The sequence below is a fragment of the Pteropus alecto genome, unplaced genomic scaffold (assembly GCF_000325575.1).
Source record: "Pteropus alecto unplaced genomic scaffold, ASM32557v1 scaffold57, whole genome shotgun sequence".
Lineage (NCBI taxonomy): Eukaryota > Metazoa > Chordata > Mammalia > Chiroptera > Pteropodidae > Pteropus > Pteropus alecto.
The window spans coordinates 837,565-857,682 of NW_006442508.1; the positions used below are offsets into that span (position 1 = coordinate 837,565).

The 20,118-nt window shown below is 35.4% G+C and overlaps 1 protein-coding gene across 1 annotated transcript in view; it reads right to left on the minus strand.

Annotated features, from left to right (window-relative positions):
* The window catches only part of RBM47 (RNA binding motif protein 47), an 86,886-nt gene that overhangs the window by 25,634 nt on the left and 41,134 nt on the right, over positions 1–20,118 (minus strand). The window contains 1 exon segment of the mRNA XM_025040213.1: positions 5,650–5,695. The gene's annotated coding sequence lies outside the window, so the exon portion shown is untranslated.

Consider the following 20,118-nt stretch of genomic DNA (forward strand, 5'->3'; position numbering starts at 1 on the left):
ACACGTCAGAAAGCTCATATCTTCTAGGTATATTGAACTCCTGGGACTAGCGTCGTAGTATAACTGCCATTCATGTCTCACATACACTGTGCTTTCATTGTGTACAGTTGAGCTAGTATTTTGGTTGAAAAACTAACGTACCAGTAAAAATATCCTTGATTTGAGCTAGTCATTTATTCCTAATCTCACAGAGAAAGAGAAATACTGGATATTCTTTGAGTTAATAAAGTGTGAAATAACTTTAATGCTTCAAGGGAAATATAGTATACCAATCTTGCAAACTGTTTTTAGAAAGCATGGCTTATCTTAACCTACCCTAAGAAAATGTAATTGGCTTAGTTATTTCCTCTTTCTCCTAATCTCCTTTTATAGCAAAGAGAAATGAGGACCTACAACAGAAAACAGTTTACTGCTCGTACAGCAGTTCCCATGAAAACCAAGTGGGGGCGGATTGGGTCAGTTTCTCATAGGGCCTGAAACCACAGTCTTAGTAGATTTAACATTAATTTATTTGGAATTTAGACACTTAACTGCCAATATCGTGTTCTAATGTTGAGAATCTAATTCATGTGCAGAATCCTGCGCCTATGAGTTATATTTGTGTGGGCTGTTATCTCCAAACCTGTTAGAGAGCAGCCAGTCAGGCAGGTGCAGACCTTTGGTCCCGATACCAGGCAAGGCAGCTTACACAGCCTGGTAGTTTCTTCTTACTTCTCAAGATTCTACAAGTGAAGGCTAGGCAGACCCTACCATTTTACATTGTAAGCACATCTAGGTTCTGTCCACAATAAAACAGAGCTGGGATAACTGATTTGGAAAACTGCTTAGAAACATAATTGTGGCTAATCTAATCTAATAAAGCAGCATGAGAAATTTATTTTTGTATAAAAAAATAAGTATTGACTGTAGCCCACGATTCGCAGCCACATTCAGTGTGGAGTGTCCTCTCTCTTTTTCTCTACTGCTAAATATATGTACATATATAACACATGCACTTTTCTTTTTAGCCTAAAATGCTATCTATCTCTGGTGTTCTTTTGTTGGGATTTTATCAAGCATGTTTACATCAAAACGCTTCCTGATCCCAGCCACCTCCTCACTGCTGTATCCTAGTTACAGCAGAGCTGAGCCAGCCAAGCTGTTAGTTCCCAAGTTGCTTCAGTTTGCTCTCACCTGTCTGTTGGGAATCAACCAAAGCTACATTAGAAAAATAAGTGAGGATGAGCATTAGATGTCAATGTGTGTGTGTGCCACTTCCTTAACTGGCTGAAATACATCTTCACTGACAGTGGGATTGAAAAGTACCTCTTTAAAGAGAATCCTGGCCCTTACCATACACCATATACAAAAATTGACCCAAAACAGACCTAAATGTAAAAGTTAAAACTATAAAACTCTTAGAAGAATATATAGATGAAAAGCTTCATAACATTGGATTTGGCAGTGATTTCTTGGATATGACTCCAAAAGCACAGGCAATAAAATTAAAAATAGGTAAATTGGACTACATCAACATGAAGAACTTTTGTGAACCAAAGGACACTATCAGCAGAGTGAAAAGGTAACTCACAGAATGGGAGAAACTAATCCTTAAAATATTAAAAATTAATATCCAGAATATATAAGGAACTCCCACAATGCAGCAACAAAACAAACCAACCAATTTAATATTGGGCAAAGGTCTAAATAGGTATTTCTCCAAAGATGATACGCAAATAGGCAACAAGCATATAAAAAGATGATCAATACCACTTATCATTCAAGAAATGCAATCAAAGCCACAATGACATACCAATTTATACCTATTAGGATGGCTATTATTAAAAACTAAAACTAACCCTCCCCCCTCCACACACACACAAAGAAAGTAACAAGTGTTGACAAGGATGTGGAGAAATTGGAACCCGTGTGCATTGCTGGTGGGTGGGAATGTCAAATGGTGCAGCTGCTGTGGAAAAGTTTGGTGGTTCCTCGGGAACTTAAACATAGAATTATCGTATGTTCCACCAATTCCAGTACTGGGTATATACCTAAAAGAATTGAAAGCAGGGATTCAAACATATTTGTACATCTATAATCATAGCAGTATTATTCACATAGCCAAAAGGTAGAAATAACCCAAAAGTTCATCAATGCATGAATGGATAAACAAAATGTGGTCTATATACAAAATGGAATACTATTCAGTCTTGAAAAGGAAGGAAATTCTGGCACATGGTACAGCATGGATGAACCATGAAGACATTACGCTAGTGAAATTAAGCCAGACACAAAAAGACAAATATTATGTAATTCCACTTATATGAGATACCTAGACTAGTCAAAATCATAGAGACAGAAAGTAGAATCTGGGGGAGGAAGGAATGGCGAGTTTAATGGGTATAAAGTTTCAGTTTGGGAAGATGAGAAGGTTCTGGAGATGAATGGTGGTGTATTTACACAAAAACATGAATGTATGCAATGTCTCTCTATTATATACCTAAAATTGGTTAAAATGGTAAAAATTTTATGTTATGCATATTTTACCACAATTAAAAAAAAAGTGAGAGAGTCACGGAGAACCAGTAGAGTTAATATATGGAATAAAAAGGAGGAAGGAATGCAGGTTTTTAGGAAAAAATACGAAAATGATTAGAAAAATAATGTTCCAAATTATGTAGCTTTTTTCCTTAATGTTTGGGATTCGAACTGCAAAGAGAGACAAATGACCACTATATTAGCAAATGAGACATTTTAACTGTGCGAAATCTAGTCAAAAAGCACCCACGTTCTTCCAAAACTAGAGCCAGTTTCAAGAACTATTACAATTCTTTCATGCTTTTAGATTTTGGAAGTTGTCCCAACATATATGTAAATATATATTTTCTAAAGTACAAAACAAACCAGTACTACAAAGTGGCACAAAATCTGAGTAGAGAGGAATCCAAAAATATTTTAGAAATATCTACTCTATGTTAATATGCAAGGGACAATCTACCTCAGAGAGAAAGATAAGTTGGTCTGTGGCAGGCTTTCTTGCCAAAGTTTGGCTCTCTCCCTGAAATTGCTCAGTACAGCTGAGTAGTTGAGTCATACAAATATTAACACTTCTGGCAGATGTAGTTGGTAATGGTAGAGGATATATAAATATTCATGAACTTATTTATCCTTTAAACCTGTTTGGTGTGTTCCAAAGTTTGAAAATCCAATAAAAATCCATGAACAGTGGATACTAAAAGTGTAGACTTTTAGTATGTGTTGTGTTTTTGAAGGCGACTAATGCAAATTTTTTAATTTAATGAAAATTAGAACTAATCTGTGGAATTGGTCACCCTTAAAATTCTAGTTATGATTCTGCAAATTCTAGTTATGATTCTCTCCTTGAAGCCCACTGACCATTTCTTTGCTTTGGGGGTCCTCAGCCTTCGGTATTTTACCTGTTGCTTATGAATTATAGGTGTTAGAACTAAAAGGAACCTTAGAGGCCATCTTAAAGAATTTTCCTATTACATTATTTTTACATTTAAAAAAATAATTAACTTGAAAATTCTTCCTAATATTTAATGCAGGGAAACTTTTCTCTCCTAAAGAAATTGATGTGCTTTCATTGGCAGATAATGGAGGTTATATAACACATCATATTCACAGTTTAGATATCTACACAATGACTTTTATTTATGTTTTCAATGTCTTGTATACTCATATCTTTCTACTAAAAACCACTTCAGGTATTCTTTAGATATAGGCAAACTGAGCCTCTCACTTTAAAGAAAAAAGAAATAGGCCTTGAGAAGTTAAGCGACCTATCCAAGGTTAAGTATTTTTGAGTTTGTTGTTTCTTTGGACTCACCAACTGAATTAAGCTTCTAATAAACATGAAAAGATCTTCTTTTGTTCTCCTGAAGCACATAGTACAAAAATGAACAAAAGCGGTAATAATAAATATCAAGTGAATAAATGCAAGCCTCATGATCCCCATAAACAGATCAGAGAGATTGATATTGATGCACAATGTCGATCAGACAATTCTGTCTTCTACTTTAGAGACTTGATATGGGTTAGGGCTTGGATGGGCCAGGGGAAGGGAACAGGCATTTATTCTTAAGCTTCTATAGAAATATTTATGATTTCAAAACTTAAAGTGTTAGAATTCAACCTTTACTTGTGTGCAGTGAAATTAACACCGTCATATGGCATTGGTGAGATAGATGGAGGGCAAGTATAATTTGGTACATTTCTGGAGGACAGTTTGACAATATCAAGACCTTTACAATGTTCATTAAAAATAGTTCATTCTCATTGGCCCAATGAATCCGTTTATAGAAATCACCCCAAGAAAATAATCAGAGACACAGGTAAAATTTATAGTCAAATATGTTCACTACAGTGGTATTTATAACATAGCATAATGAACGTAATAGTATATATTTATATGAGATATAACAAACACAACGTTTAACACTATGGAAATGGCTAAATAAATTATGGCATAATAATAGTAGTAATACTTATTTCATGTTGTCAACTATGTTAACCTTGTTAAATATTTTAGAATACATATATACAATATATGTGAAGTATTTAGAAAAGCAAAAAAAGAAATAAATATGCCATAATGTTAATTGTGGTTTCTTTGAATTGTTGGAGTATAAGTAATTTTATATTTTTCTTTAATTTCCAGATTTCTTTTAATGAATATGCTTTTATAAAAAGAAAAAAGGTATAATTAAAAAACAATTAGCTCTCTGAGTCTCTGAATTCAGTGGACTAAATCTAGAACCCAGCCAAGAGGATGTGAAAAGAAGGAACTTTTTCGGAGAGGGCAGTGGAGAGTTGTGGGGACATCAGTGTTACCAGAAGCCTCTCCTTGACAAACAAAGAGCTACTACCGCTCCCTTTCGGAGCTGTGTGAGAGCTGTGGCTGCAGCTGGGGAGGGCTGGCCTGCAAGGTTCCGGGTGAAGCTGATAGAAGCTGCCTTTCTTTTATGCTTCACATCTCTGTCATAGCATACATAAAATTATCACCCACAGAATAATAATACTTTCTATCTGTAGATTATATAGTTGTCAAAGTGTATTTACATATGTTATATATTAAAGTATATTTACTGGATTGACACAATTTAGAAAGTCTGACATGACGGTTACTTTTACCTTATATGACAGGTAAAGAAACAAATTAGAGAAAGTATGAAGATCGCTCAAGAACATACAAGTATCTTCTCTAGCTTATACAGAGGACCCTTCCTTGTGTCCAACACTTTTGAAAGACAGTGTTGACTGAAGTATCCATGACCCGTTTTTTTTTTTTGTAAAAGATTATAAGCAATTACTCCTCATTTCTTAACTCGTAAGATGCTCACACATGCATACAGTAGCAGTAGTTTTTTCTTTTGAGCCACAAAGATGTAAACTAAATAATGAAATAAGAATTTATATTGTGAGTTCAAAATGACATTATTTTACATAACCATTAGTGTTGCCATATTAACACACACCAGGTATATATTGTCTAAGCACCAGATATCTTCGGTAATAGGAATGAAAATTTATGATTTTCCTTAAAAAGAGGACACCAGCTGGTGTACTCACCAAAAAACACCAGTTTGATTTGTCTGTTCCTTTACAGGATGTAGAACAAGAATACACAGGAAAATTCAAGCAGCTTACTTGGGATCTCTCAGTTTGATTTTCGGAGTGTCCTTTGAGTCAAATCCTGAGGGGTAAAAAAAGGTATTGCTAGAAATGTTTTCTATTTCAATATAAAATTTTCATACATGCATTACTAATTTGGGGCCATTTTCTTTAAAAAAAAAGAAAAAGAAAAAGGACTACCATTACTCTATCACGTTCTTTACAAACCAAGAAATGCAACCCTTTATTCTTCTTTCTATCCTTGAACAGGAAACACCAATAAGAAAATAACCAATTGTTTCAATTTCTTGTATTTTTTCTCTCTGCCTTCCTTAGAGAAGCCATAACTTCAAGATGAACACCACAATGTTTAGAAAGGAATACAGATATAGCCTATAATTTATACTTATGGACCCTTAAAAAGAAGAGGTGGTACCTTTACAGGGATGGTAATATCTAGCTCATGGGCTGCCTCTCCCCATTTGGGGGCTTATGCTACACATTACAAATAGATCATGACGCTCTTTCCTGCTTAACCCAGAGAGGGTCTCAGAAACCAATGAAACAAGAACCACCATCCACTACCAACTGATTAGAGTTGTTATCAAAGTGACTTGATATTCTGCCCTAAATATGTAGTTAAGAATCTCCTGAGGATGTTCTTTGCAATGGTGAGTCCTACAAAAATAGGATTTGGGGTCCTAGGATAATATTTAAAGTCATGACATAAAAAATACTTAAATTTGGTGGGCTTAAGTTCAAGTTAAGGGTATTTTAGATGAGACATTAAAATATATCCTAAGCAGAAAACTCTCACCTTTATTTTACATCTGGATATAGAATCTGCCCAATTTTAAGAATATTCTCTCCCAACTACTGAGAGCCCTCATCAAACCATCTAAGAATCAATATAGTGGCTACAACACTGAACTGGGGGCTAGAATAATTCTAGCTCCGCTGTGCATTGTTCTGTATTCTTAGGCCAATCATTTCACCTAGTTGAGCCAGATTTTTCTCCTCTGGAGTTAAATTGCCAGTAGTTTTGAAACTGGTTTTTAATTTTTGTTTTGTTTTGTTTCTTCTTCTTCTTCTTCTTCTTTTTTTTTTTTTAGGTGTAGCACCCTTTCTTCCACCAAAAATTTACCTAGATGCAGAAACAAATAAAATTGATAAAATATGAATTATATGGAGGTGGGGGTTGATGTAGAGAGGTATCCTCCAGCTCAACACCCATTCTGCTCCATCGTCCACTGGGGCTGTGTGGGTGCCTTATAGGATCTAAGACTACAGAGAGTAGGTTAGAACCTGATGATTAAAATAGCCTAAAAAGCCAGCTCCAAAATTATTCTGCCGTAACTATCTTTGTATTGCAATGGCTGACAAAGCATTCGATGGGGTCCATAACCTGATGAGAACAATGCAATAAAACTAAACCATGAGCTGAGTTTAATCCTTATTATCGATGATTTACTGGAAAAAAAAAGTGTCCCACCCTCAAATAAATCAGAGTACCAGCTGTTAAACAATTTATTCTCAAAGTATGTAATCCACACCCAAGTCTGTGAGGATGATTTCTTACATGCTGCATCTCAGATAACACTTAATGATCCATATCACAGTGTTTGATAAATAAAAATAATTGTTCAAATTACAAGGTGTGTCCTGAAATTAATTCTACCCTGTCAAGGCAATAGAATAAAATTTAGACTCCTACACTATTATTCATTTACTAGCTAAATGAATCCATACAAATTATTTCAACTTTTCTGAGCCTCAGTTTCTATATCCATAAAGTAGAGATAGTTCCTTGCAGAATTATATGGAGAACAGAGGAAATATTTATAAAGCACCATTCCTATCATGCATTATTTGTGCAGAATTGTGAGTTTCGTCTTTGCATAATAGCAAAATTTCCCCCTTTAAAAATATCATGGTAATAGAAATGTAAACTCAATGAATTGAAAGCCAATTATTAATATGTAAATGAAATTAAAAGTTTCATATAATTTTATTACATCTTCATGGAAGAAAGAATTATTGATATGTCTCTCACAGCTATTTAAGTAACAGAAAACTTCTCTAAAATGAAACACTTAGGTTCAATTGTTTGTCTCCAGAATGACTCCAAACACATTTCATAAAAATTTGAAATTTTATTAATATTGTTTTGTCATAAAAATCTTTCAGCAAAACCCATGCAACTTTTGTCCTGTGGCTTCACATTCCTCCTGACACAATATTAGGTACCCGAGGGCACCCAATTTGAGAAGTCCAGCTCTAGTCCAAATCCTTGGTTTTACTGTGGAGAAAACTGCCTTTCTGAAGGTCACATAACTAGGTATACTAGTAAGATGTGCGGAGAAATTCCTAGAGAAAGTAAATGGTTTCCAGGCATTACTGGAAATTTATTCACTCCAATTCTCTCACCCACTCATTCTGTGAAACAGCTATGTATGTTGCTCACTACATCATGGAGTCTTTATGAAGACTAAATGGGGAACTTTTCCTAGATTCCAGTAGAAGGAAAAGCTATTCTAAGCAGAACACTTGGTTTGTTTTTATGTTTTTCAGGCATGATCTTAGGAGTTGCTTATGACAAATGGTGGGATCTGAGGGCAAACATTTGTTGGACTTAGGATGCCTGTGGCATCATCTTAACTTGCCTACACTGATTTTCTACCCTGACTTCTTGTCATACCATATATAGTTTTGAAAACTGTTTCAAACCCATGTTTGGAATGAGGTAGGGTACAAATAAATACATGAAATTAAAAAATGTATTTTTTCCAAAATGATGATCCAGTCTAACATCAAGTTCCATGTCATGCTCTGCTTGCTTCTTTCAACTGTCAGTCATAAACCTAGTCTTAAAGTAACTTTCTCACCCCCACCCTTGACCATTAAGAAATAAGAATTCTATTTCTTAAAAGCAAATCTTTTCTTAAGAGAAACCAACTGCCCACACCCAGGGCCTAAAGCTACCAAGACACCACAGGGCAAGAGTCAGGTAACAGCATTCTAGTCCTCATTGCCAGCAGCACCATATAACCATGGGCATGCCACTTAACTAAAGCTGGTATTAACACCTCATGTAAGAGTTGTTATAAGGATAAAATAAGATACCACATTTGAAAGCATCTTGTAAACTGCCAACCACCAGTTCCTGCCTGGATGCCTGCAAGAGCCTCCCAACTGACTTCATCCCATCTACTCTTGCCCACTGCAATCAATCTAGCTCTCATGGCAGGCAAAATGACACAATTTGTCAAATTGTGTTTAAAAACACAATTTGATCGTATCACCCTCCTGCTAAAGCCTCTAAACAATCTTCCCACTGCCCTAGAATGAAGTCAATATTCATAGAAAGTCCTATAAGGAAGACTTTATCTCCTTTTGTGTCACTTTCCCCCTTAAACATGCTGTTTAGCCCACTGATGTTGTATCATTTATGATTTTTTTAACTCAAATTTTTCTCACCAAGGGCAGAATGAAAACAACTCTCAAAGGCAACCAGATGATTTGGATTTATCTTTTTACAGCTTTTGCACATGACAGCTAGTCTGATAGGAGCAGAGAGAGAGAGAGAGAGAGAGAGAGAGAGACAGTATCTAAAAGCATGCTAGACCTGAAACACGAATTTTAAAATACACTTCCCCATAACATTCAAAAGGAATGCATCCTAAAAGTTTCCCAAATCGCCTTATCCAACTATGCCATATCTTGCGTCCCTCATGAAATGAACAGAGCAAAGACCAAGTCTAACCCAAGTTGGGATATGTATGGGGTAGGTCAGGCTTATTCACAAGCTACATAACTTAATATTAATGATGTTAATTATAGTTGACATTCATCGAGTGCTTATTATACACCAGGCACTGTGCTAAGCATTTCTTATACATTGTCTTTATTTAGTTATTACCATAACCCCATGAAGCAAATTCTATGGTTAGTCTCATTCTGGAGACATAGGAACTAAGGCACAAGGAGGCTGCCCATTGGCTAAAGTTGAAGTGATGAAGCTGAGATTTAAATCCAGGAGGTCTGAGAATTTGTGCTCTTAATTATTCTGCTTCATGGAAGAATTTGATTGTATTTGCACCCTTATTTGGAAGAGTAGAAAATTAAAAGTTGTGCCATAACAAAAACGACAAATTATACGTATTTATATAGAAGCTTCAGAGTCATTTATAAGGAAGAGTCAAACTGTGAGTGGCAAACCCATGAATTGTCAAGGCCCACCATCTAAGAATTTTTTCAAGAGTCCTAATATTCAGCTTTAAACAGTAAAAGATATTCTCAACCTGGGTTAGATATATAGGAGGTTAGCTTTTTGGTTGAAGAGTAGAGAATGTCGGAGATTCATAAATATCCTGGGCTCAGAAATCCCTGGTTATCCAATTGGTTTCCTAGCTTCTTGAAAAGTTATCACATCTTGGAAAGTTTTTGAGAAATAGGAGACCCCGTGAAAGGAGTAAGCAGAGCCTGCAATTTCACTTTCTACCACTCAGTCAATAATCTCTAATCAGACAGTTTGTTCTTGCTAACATTAAAAAAAATTATCTACCTCTTTTAGTAGCAAAAAAAAAAAAAAAAAACTAAAAAACTAACATACTAACATTTATGCCATAGAAATAGGATTTTAAAAATAAACACGAATTACTAATTCTTTACAAATGATTCATAGGTGGTGGTTATTGAGATATCACTCCCCACCCCCTCCGTCTTTGTGCATTAACATTTGACCCTTTTTATAATATGCACCTTGTACCAGTGAAACCTAAGGCATCAGTTAGTTACTCATTAAACTCAGGTGCCAAGGGCTGACTTGTACAAATTACGCTGTTAACTGCCCAGCCAGGCCTATGTGCAGAAGTGGAAAAAAGCAATCATCAAGGTTGTGAAATTCTGTCATATCGGCAGAATTGAACTACAAATTGCAGCAATTCGTGCCTGACCTCTGATCTGTGAAGTTAATCTAAACCTTTGAACCTCAGGCTTGGAATTGAGAAACAGCATTTACTTGTACTGGAGAAGATGGCTAGCAAGTATTCTCTGCTGTGAATAGTTAACTCAGTGACTGTTGGTCAACCACATCCACCTCCCCAAGGAGTCAACCACTGTAAGAGACTATGAGGGAGACTTAAGAGTGACTTCTTATAAAATGGCATTTTGAACAAATCTAATAAAATTAGGTTTCAGGATGGAAATCTTTTAAATAGTAAAGAAAAATAATACGAGGAGGAATCTGAGATAAATTATTGGTCATTTACACTTAGTGATATGTACGCTAAAAAAATTCTCTTTACGAATTAGACAAAAATAATTTTAACTAAATACTTTAAAATTGTTAACAAATGGTAGGTACCATTGCTCATGTAATATTTGTAAATAAAAATATATTATCTAATTTCTGTTATAAAATACAAACTCATTTTAAGCCATCTCTGGGAAAAAGCAATCATGGGAAACCAGTTCTACTTTTCTTGAGACCCCAATTTACCTCCTAGTGCTAAACATTAGATGTCGGCCAATGAATAAGTACAACAATATACGTTTCTTATATATACATTTTGTCACAACATTGAGTTATTATATTTTCTTCACAATGAGAAAGGTTTTTCTTTTGAGGATAAGCTTCAAATGCTATTCAAATTGCTCCATTTCCAGGTAGAAAGAAGCAAAGATCCTACTTCTCTGGTTTCTTTGAGTCAATGTTAGGATAAATCTCAAATAGTTCATGAAATATAATTAAACTATTCTTTATAATGAAAATAAAACTAATTTGTGGTATTTAAAGTATATAACTTACATTTAACTAATTTCGTTTAATAAATTACTACTGGTTTGAAAAAAATGATTAATACAAGAGCCTTCTTATAACAGAACTTTTCTCAGAGATAAAATGTCATTACCGCTAACCTTTATGTTGTAATTATCATAATACTAATTCAATAAATTTTTCTTATTTTTCATTATCTCATATTTGAAAATCACAAATTTCTTCTTTAAAGACTGAAATGACTTTGGAAGATGAATGTGAACATCATTGATAAATTCTTGCTTTTTATCCCATATTTTATTTTAAATAGCAGCGTTTTATGATAAAATGACTTTGTGAAGACCTAGTTTTTTTAAGTGCATAAAGTGAAGAGATGCTAATGAACTGATTTTAAAGAAATGTTCATAACTTAAGAATTTTGGTTTTGCTGCTGGTGAGGTAAACTGTGCAGTATTTGAAATTCTTGCAAACAACATTTTTTTGCCTTCAATTATAACAAACAAAACAGATCATTTGTTTATTCGACCTGATCTAAATTACTTTAACCAAACACAACCATCTCCTCCTATCATACAATTAAAACAAATAAGGTGTTCCCTACCTTTCCAGTCTTGAAATCTGGGTGCAACAGGCTAACAATCACAAAAGCTTTGCTTAAGCAACCTTTTCTCCTGATCCCAGGAACTGCGTAACTCTGTTATACAGGTCACAAGTCTCCTCATTGGTCAATGAGCTTTGGCCACTTAAATGCCTTGGGAGTCATTTGCTAAGGGCAACTGGAATGAGCTTTGAGTGGGTGGTACAGAAAGAAGGGAGGTGTTAAAATTGCCAGATACAAAACGCTCAACAGCAGTCTGAAAGCTTCACGGAAAACCCACTGTAACAAATGGATTTGGGGAAGGCCCAAGAAAACAGAAGCTCTGGCATTTCGAAGAGAAGGAAATTTAACTAAAGTATTTTATTCAAATGCCAATATTGACTAAAAGGAAACAAATGATTTTCCAAATCCCCCTTCCTAAAATAAGTATCCACTACTTTGTACTGCTTGATGCAGACAAGAAAAACAGTAATTCTTACTACTTCAACTATATTGCTGTAGGGATTAAATGAATGATTAAATGTAAAGTGCTTAGAAAATTTCTTGGCATGTAGAAAGTACTCAAAAAACGTTACTATGATTTCTTAGAAATGTTATATTTTGAGCAAACATTGCGTTTTTTCTTATTATTTCTGGGATAAATGATGTGGATTGAGTACCCTTTATATCTTTTCTCTTAATCACTACCAACAATCATGTTTATGATAGCCTGGCAGATAAAAGATACAGGCAAAAATTACATATGACTAAACCCTCATTTTATTTTTCTTTATCAGTCTGGAGCTGGACATGGATTACTGATAAGAAATGGAGAAAAATAGAAGGGAAAAGGAAAAGAAGGGAGTGGTAAAACATGATTCATTGATAATAAAAACAATCTGTACATAACAACGGATCAGGAGGACCCAAGGCACTTACGCAGAGTAAATATACTCCTTTTCAAGCACTTAGGAGATGAAACCTCATCTAGAGGTTGAGTTTGTCAGTTCAGGCAGTTGATAGATCAGGGAAAAGGGGAGCAGAAGAAGGACTCCAGGAGAACTTCTGAAAGCAGTGTGACATCCAGGCCCGGAGACCTCCTGAGCCAGGATTAAAACGATCTCCATGGCATATAAAGAGAGAAACAAATTTGTAACTCTTCCTAAAACAAAGTTGTAGTCTCCAGTTGTCGGTTTTTTTTGGGGGGTGGGGGGGAGATTCTGTAATTGTTAACCTTATTAAATTCATTAAACTGTAGCAATTTGAAGTAAAAAGGTCAGATTAAACGAGAAAGTTTTAAATCTATTCTTCTAACCTAACATTTTTTTGAGAGACAGTTCTATTGCTCTTAATATAATCTAAAGCTATCAATAGTGACTAGAAAATCAGCAGGTTAGTAAAGAGTCAAAATCAAGACCAAGTCTAAGATTTAATATCATATAAAATGAAATTGCTAGGTTTGAGTGAAGGAAAATTGAAGCAATCCTTCAATGACACTAAAGCAGTGTTTCCAAAAAACTACCAATTTTAGATTAAATTCCTCTTGGCTACAAATGGGACCCAGAAAAATCTGCTTTTTTAAAAAATAATCGAGTATACTGTATGAGAATTTTTATAAATTCTGGGTGTGTGTCATGCTTTATGCATTAGATAGGGAGTATTTTTGGTCTGGGGGTTTGGTGAGTGAGTGGGTGTTTGTATGCATGTGTATATGCATGCATTCTTATACCAAACATTATCAAGAATGTAAAAACTTAGGAAACAAACCATCTCAAGATGATAAATTTTAAGAGTAAGGTATCAAAGACAGGGTAGTTTTTCACTGAATACCTGAAAAGAATAATTACAATAACAACCTACCCTAAACAAAAATAAGTAATTTTTCCTGCCTTTGCTTTGAATAAAGTTAATTTTAATAATATATGCACACAAGCACACAGATATCTATATGGTCTTTGCAAAAAAAAAAAAATGCGTACTAGTTATAACGAATTCAAGAAAAGTATACAGCAAAAGTGAAAGTCACCCTTTCTCCTACTGCCATTGACACTGCCTCCTACTGCATAGCACTCGAAGGAGGAAATGTATAAAACTACATCAATGGCATCACTGTAGATGTGTTGTATTGTGCTACATTTGCTGTGCTAACTTCTGATAAATCTGACTTACAACAAGCTTAAGTTATCCCCAGAGAAGTGAGCATTTGTCTTAACAAATTACCTTTGTTTTAGAGCGATAACAGAAAATCTGGGGTCTAAGACTGCAGAGAAAAAAGAAATACAGACTCAAAATAGAAACTTGAGACCAGATAAGCTCTAAGGTAGATTTGAAAAATAAAAAAGAACAAGAAACAAGACTCAGGCAGGTCTGGGAGAGGGGGAAATGGTAAAGACAAAATATGAAAGCAGAAAATTGTTATGTGGTCTATTTTGAATATAAATAATATCTAGTAAGGTCACCTTTACATCCTACTAAAAGAACATTATTATTATTATTATTAGTAGTAGTAGTAGTAGTAGTAGTAGTAGTAGTAGTAGTATTTGTATTTGTATTTTAACTTATCTAAAGGCTAAGATATAGCCGATGGAAAGATTAAGGGAATGTGTGTTTGCTTTCTATATAATAGTAGTATATACTTTGCCAGAAGTAGATTTTACATTATTTAGAACTTTAAAACCTTTGCTAAAATTGTCTATTTTATTAATGCATGACTAAAATATAAGGAGAAGAAATTGTACACACATATACACTGAGCTATAAAGGTATTGACTATTTGTACTGAAGCCATGTAACTGTACGGTGGGTTTCAGCAATAATAGTTGGCCATACTGGAAAAGTGAGCTCAAAGAAATGAGGGCATGCGTGCATATATATAGGACAGTCCTCCTAAAGAATATATGTGACACACAAAACTCACCAGTACAATGGCGATATTATAACAAGGATTAATGCTTCCAAGACAGCTTTTGGTTTACACACACCCAACATACACAAGGGCTTGGCTCGGCTGTATGCATTGTAAACGCCCCTCTACCTGCCCTCTTCCATCACCATTTCACACCAGAAAGTCTTTGTTTTTATGGAGCAGTATCCACAAAAATGTATGATTAAAACCACCATAGTATTCTCTCTTGGTAAATCTGTTAAATATCCCATTATTACTATCAACAGGAAGAATTAAATAATGGACATTGCCATATCTGGGATGAAGAGCTTTTCCTACCTGAACATTAGGAAAGGATCTGGGGGCTTTCATTTTAAAATTTAAAATGGTATCCTCTCAGTTGGTACAATCGCTTTAAAGAGTAAAATTAGTATAAAGTGTAACATTAGTGTATTTCATTAACTTAATATTATTAGATACCTTCTAAGTGTCAAACACTATTCTAGGTACTATGGCTACAGCAGTGAGCAAAACAGACAAAAATCCCTGTCTTCGGGAACCCTACAGATTCACCAGAGAGAAGACATTAAATGAATAAATCAGTAAAATATACAGTATGTTAAACTGTTAAAGAACTGAGGAGGAAAAACAGCAGGGAAGGAAAAGAGGAATACGTGTGTGTGTGTGTGTGTGTGTGTGTGCGCGCGCGTGTGTGTATGTTGGGGGTGTCTGCATGCTGTTTGACTTACAAGGGAAAATATACTTATTTATTACTTATAAAAATAAAGCTTGTGAATCCATTCAGTTTCTAGTGGGATATGCTTTTAATTTAAGCATGTATTAAACTCATTCAAAGTGTATGTCAACTACCTCTTGTTTATATATTAGTACTTATTTAATTTGGACATAGGCAAGGCAGCAGACATCTTAAATACAGTAGTAGTAGTCAGGTACATGATATTGTGGAAAGAAATCAAAGAGAAAATATAATGCTTTTGGAGTATTGTTTTGCAGTAAAACTAACTTTGCATTACTTTTTCAGGTTAGCAGGAACTTTAGGGTTTAAATTGGCCAGGGATGCTCTGGGATCTCCAGGCCCTCACTCTAGCTCATTCCCACCACCTTCACCACCTTTTAATCATAGTCTTTAGGCCCACCCTGATTGCAAATATGAATGAGTTCCTGACCCTTAGAAATGTTCACCTTGACAGGGAACACCAACTCAGAGAGAGAAAGAAGATAGAGGTGGTAGTGGATCAGGACGACTAACTTTTCTTCAGAGTCTAGGGTTCCAGAATCCGCTACTGGATGAGTTAATCCAAAAACTTTGTCATATTATATGTCATTATGCTTACTGTAGAGGCTGTCTGTAACTTCTCAGACAAAATGAATGACAGAATTACCCAATAAATTAGAAGTACAACCCAACCCCATCTCTAACCAACTCCTTTCCTCCTATGCTTTACTCAAACAAGAAATACTATTTTAAAATTTAAATGTCACAAAAGAAATGTCATTCTCATGTTCTCTACTTTCCTGTGAAATGGGCAGTCATGAAGAACACACAAACTTCAAGCATCCGTGTTTATTACATACATTGAAAGAGTATATTTGGTAAGGCAGCCAATGAAGAGGAATAAGTCTGAACTTTCACCTAAGTTTCCTGTCTAACTTTCACTTAAAATCACCTCAATCTGTAATAAAACATTAGCTAACCTCTATAGCCCTTGTCAGATACAAGACACAGTTTCTAAGTTCTTCTCTTTTATTAACACATGCAATCCTCATTAATACATTTTGAGGTAGGTATTAGTATTGTCCCAATTTTACAGATGAGAAAAGTAAGGCACAAAAAATAAAGTAACATGTCCAAGACAAACAAATTCACAAATAGTGTAGTAAGGATTTGAACCCAGGGATGCTGGCTCACAGAGGTCACGCTTTACCACCTCTAGGTAAGTAGATTGTCTTCCTCTCTTCTTTCTTTCTTTCTAATCACCTGACTCTCTATTTATCTACCCAACCTTCACCTAGCTGCTCTGACCCTGCCAGTGGCAGGCATTTCTGTACTAACAGGAAAAGCTTGGCAACTTCGGATATGGTGTCTTTGGATCCAGATAAGGAAATCTTTAATTTGTTGGTGAAACCATAACTTTAAAAGGCCACAAAATCTAATTTAAATCTAAAGACAATTCTCTTTGCATTTTCTCCCTAAACTCTTCCTCTAGGCAGCATTGTTTATTAATTCTTAGAAACCTGTTAGATTTTACAGTGATTCCTTTCTGCCCTTCTAACATAGCAAACTGTAGTATGTCACAAACTAAGCAATTACAAGTCTTTACACATCCTGTGGTAGTTTTAACAGACTTTTTATTTTTAAAAAAGAAGTTCCAAATAAATACTGAATGTGGATGGAGAGGAGATACCTATTACAAAGTCATAATAATATGTAAAAAGTCCAAGCCTTGTGTTCCACTTTGGTTAGAGAAAGTCAAATGTCATAATGTAAAAAGTAGATACCCTCTACACCCAATTAGAATGGGTGGCCAGGTTAACGAGAGCTCAGGAAGCATGAGGTTTAGTCAAGAATTATGTGAGTTTTGCTCTTTAATAATTAAATGGTGTTTTATTAATTTCCTTAAAATTGCCACAGAAATCCTCTAGCGTTCTGGGTTTACTGAGTGTTATGCTTTTCCATTTCAATAGATGTTGAGTGCTTTCAATGCTGAGGTATAGTCAAGCACTGAGAGTGGAGGGTCGGGGGGTGGGGTGGTGGGAAATGTAGTCAAAGATCTGGACCCTGATGCGGTCTCTATTAACTCGGAGCTAATAATCTTTTTGGAGCGACAGTTAAATGTCCAACAATAAGAACATATCAAATGCAAGGCGAAACAAAGCACCAGGTGCTATGTAGGCAGGAAGAGCTACAGTAGGCAAAGAGCATTGTCAAGCTGACCAGAGCCCATGTGGAAAGCTTCCAGAGAGAGATGTCAGTAACCTGCACTCTGGTTTACAGTTATATTAGGTTACAAACAGGTGCAATCTCAAACCCCACGATGTTAAAATATGCACCATTCTGTATCTGTTTACTTTGATTAAAAAAACCCAACTTTTTTCTTGAAGAATTTTTTTTATTTCAAGAATTGTGTATTATCGATATTGGCATTAAACTTAACCATAATATATTTTATAAACATAATACCTTAATCAACCAGGAAATTAAATTGTGTTAGAGGCCTGAATAGCTGGCAAAGTACAAAATAAGTTATGTTGTCTTTAAAAGACTGTGAATACTTTTTTCTTAAGACTTTTGGGTTCAGTTCTTGTTTAAGCTTAATTATCTTTTCGACCACTTTCTAAAAGGAGATCTTACTTTTTGAGAACATAAAAGTAGATATTTCTAAAGAAAATTTTTTAAAACATGGAAATAATAGAAACCATGCCAAAAAGAATGTAACACATTAAAACTTTGGCTACTGTGGATCTGCAAATACTCACTAAGTCATTAATTAGAAACATGAGGATATCTTTAAAAGATCAATTGCAAGGCCAATTAGTTTAGATGGGTTCTAAAATTAGCAATGAGTGCGTGTTCAAAAAAAAAAACCATAAAATAGTACTAAAGCAAATAATTTAGACATAATAAACCTAATTTACTGTGAGCAAATGGTAACTTTGCAAGATCCTCAATTTTTATTTCTCTTTTATTAAATTTGTTGGGGTGACATTGGTTAATAAGATTATGTAAGTTTCAAATGTACAATTCTGTAACACATCAACTGTATATTGCATTGTAAGCTCACCACTCAAAGTTTAGTTTCCTTCTGTCACCATATATTTGACCCCTTTTACCCTCTTCAACCTCTCTGTACCCCCTTCCCTCTGGTAACCACTACACTGTTGTCTAAAGACACTTGATTTTGAATTGGTCATATGAGTTCTCATTCATTCAATAAATGGTTACCGATCATCTACTGTGCATGGGTTTGTTCTAGACCCAGGAGATAAAGTGGTGACCAAGAAAGACAAGGTCCTTCCCATCATGCTGGGGAAACATAATAAACAGTAGGGGGTGGGGAACAGTGATAAATGCTATGAGGAAGAATAAAGCAAGGTTAGGAGAAAAAAAGGGGGCTGTTTTGGTTGGGGTGGTCAGGGAAGTCTCTTCTTTCTGGAACAGAGATCTGATGAAGTCAAGAACAAGGAGTTTGGAGACCCAGAGAAAAAAGCAATCCAGAAGAAGGAAGGAGAGACACCGGCAGGGGAACGAGCTTGGGCTATCTGAAGAATAGCCAGAAAGGGGAGATGTGTCAGTATAGTGAGCAAAGCATGCAGGGTTCTGATGAGGACCTTATTCTAAGGACTTTGGGTTCTACTGGGCTCATTGGAGGATTCTGAGCAGAGAAGTGATGTGACCTAATTTTCTTTTTTAAAAATTTGGTATGGAGAAGAAATCAAAGGTATGAAAAAAGCAAGCAGAAGGATAGTTTGGGAAGTTGTTTTGGTCATCGAGGGGATGGGGTGATGGTGGCTTATATGAGAATGGTAACGAAGTTGAGAAGTTGGTGGTGAGAAGTTGACTTTGAGTTGTATTTTAAAGGCAGCATTGACAGAGCTGGTTAATGGACAGCATGTAGGATGGCAGTGTCTAGGAGGACCAAAATTTTCAGCCAGAGCATTGGCAAAAGTATAGTGCCATAACACCATGTCAGTATTATGGGGAAAAACTCTTTCTTATGGCATGGCATTCAGTCATAAGCAGCGAAAACACAAATACACAGTGTGAGTGTTAAGCATCAGGTAGCATATTAAAATGTTATTTTTAAAAATCTAGGTTTTAGGCAACCAACACCCTCAGTCCTTAACTTCGTTGCCACATACATTTTGCATGAACTCTGCGGTCCTCTCCATTTCTAGTTTTCTCTGGTACTTTTTAATCATTCTTTAATTCAAAAGAATGTATACACTAAGACCAACTTATTTCAGGGCCAAGAAACAACAATAACAAAATACCAACATATAGTCACAAGAACCTATATTATTAAAAGGGATAAACCACAAATTTAAGAGATGTGCCAGGTGGGTGGGTAGGAGGTGGGGTTATACAAAAGATCTGTACTTTGCACACTGCCATATTTGAGGAAACAAAGAGTTGCATAAACAAGAGCCTGCCTAGACAACTCTTGAGAAGCTCTCAAGGCCTTGTGGAAAGTGGAGTGGGAGGGGACTGTAATGAGTGGGCACCTCCCCCACTCTCCATTCTAT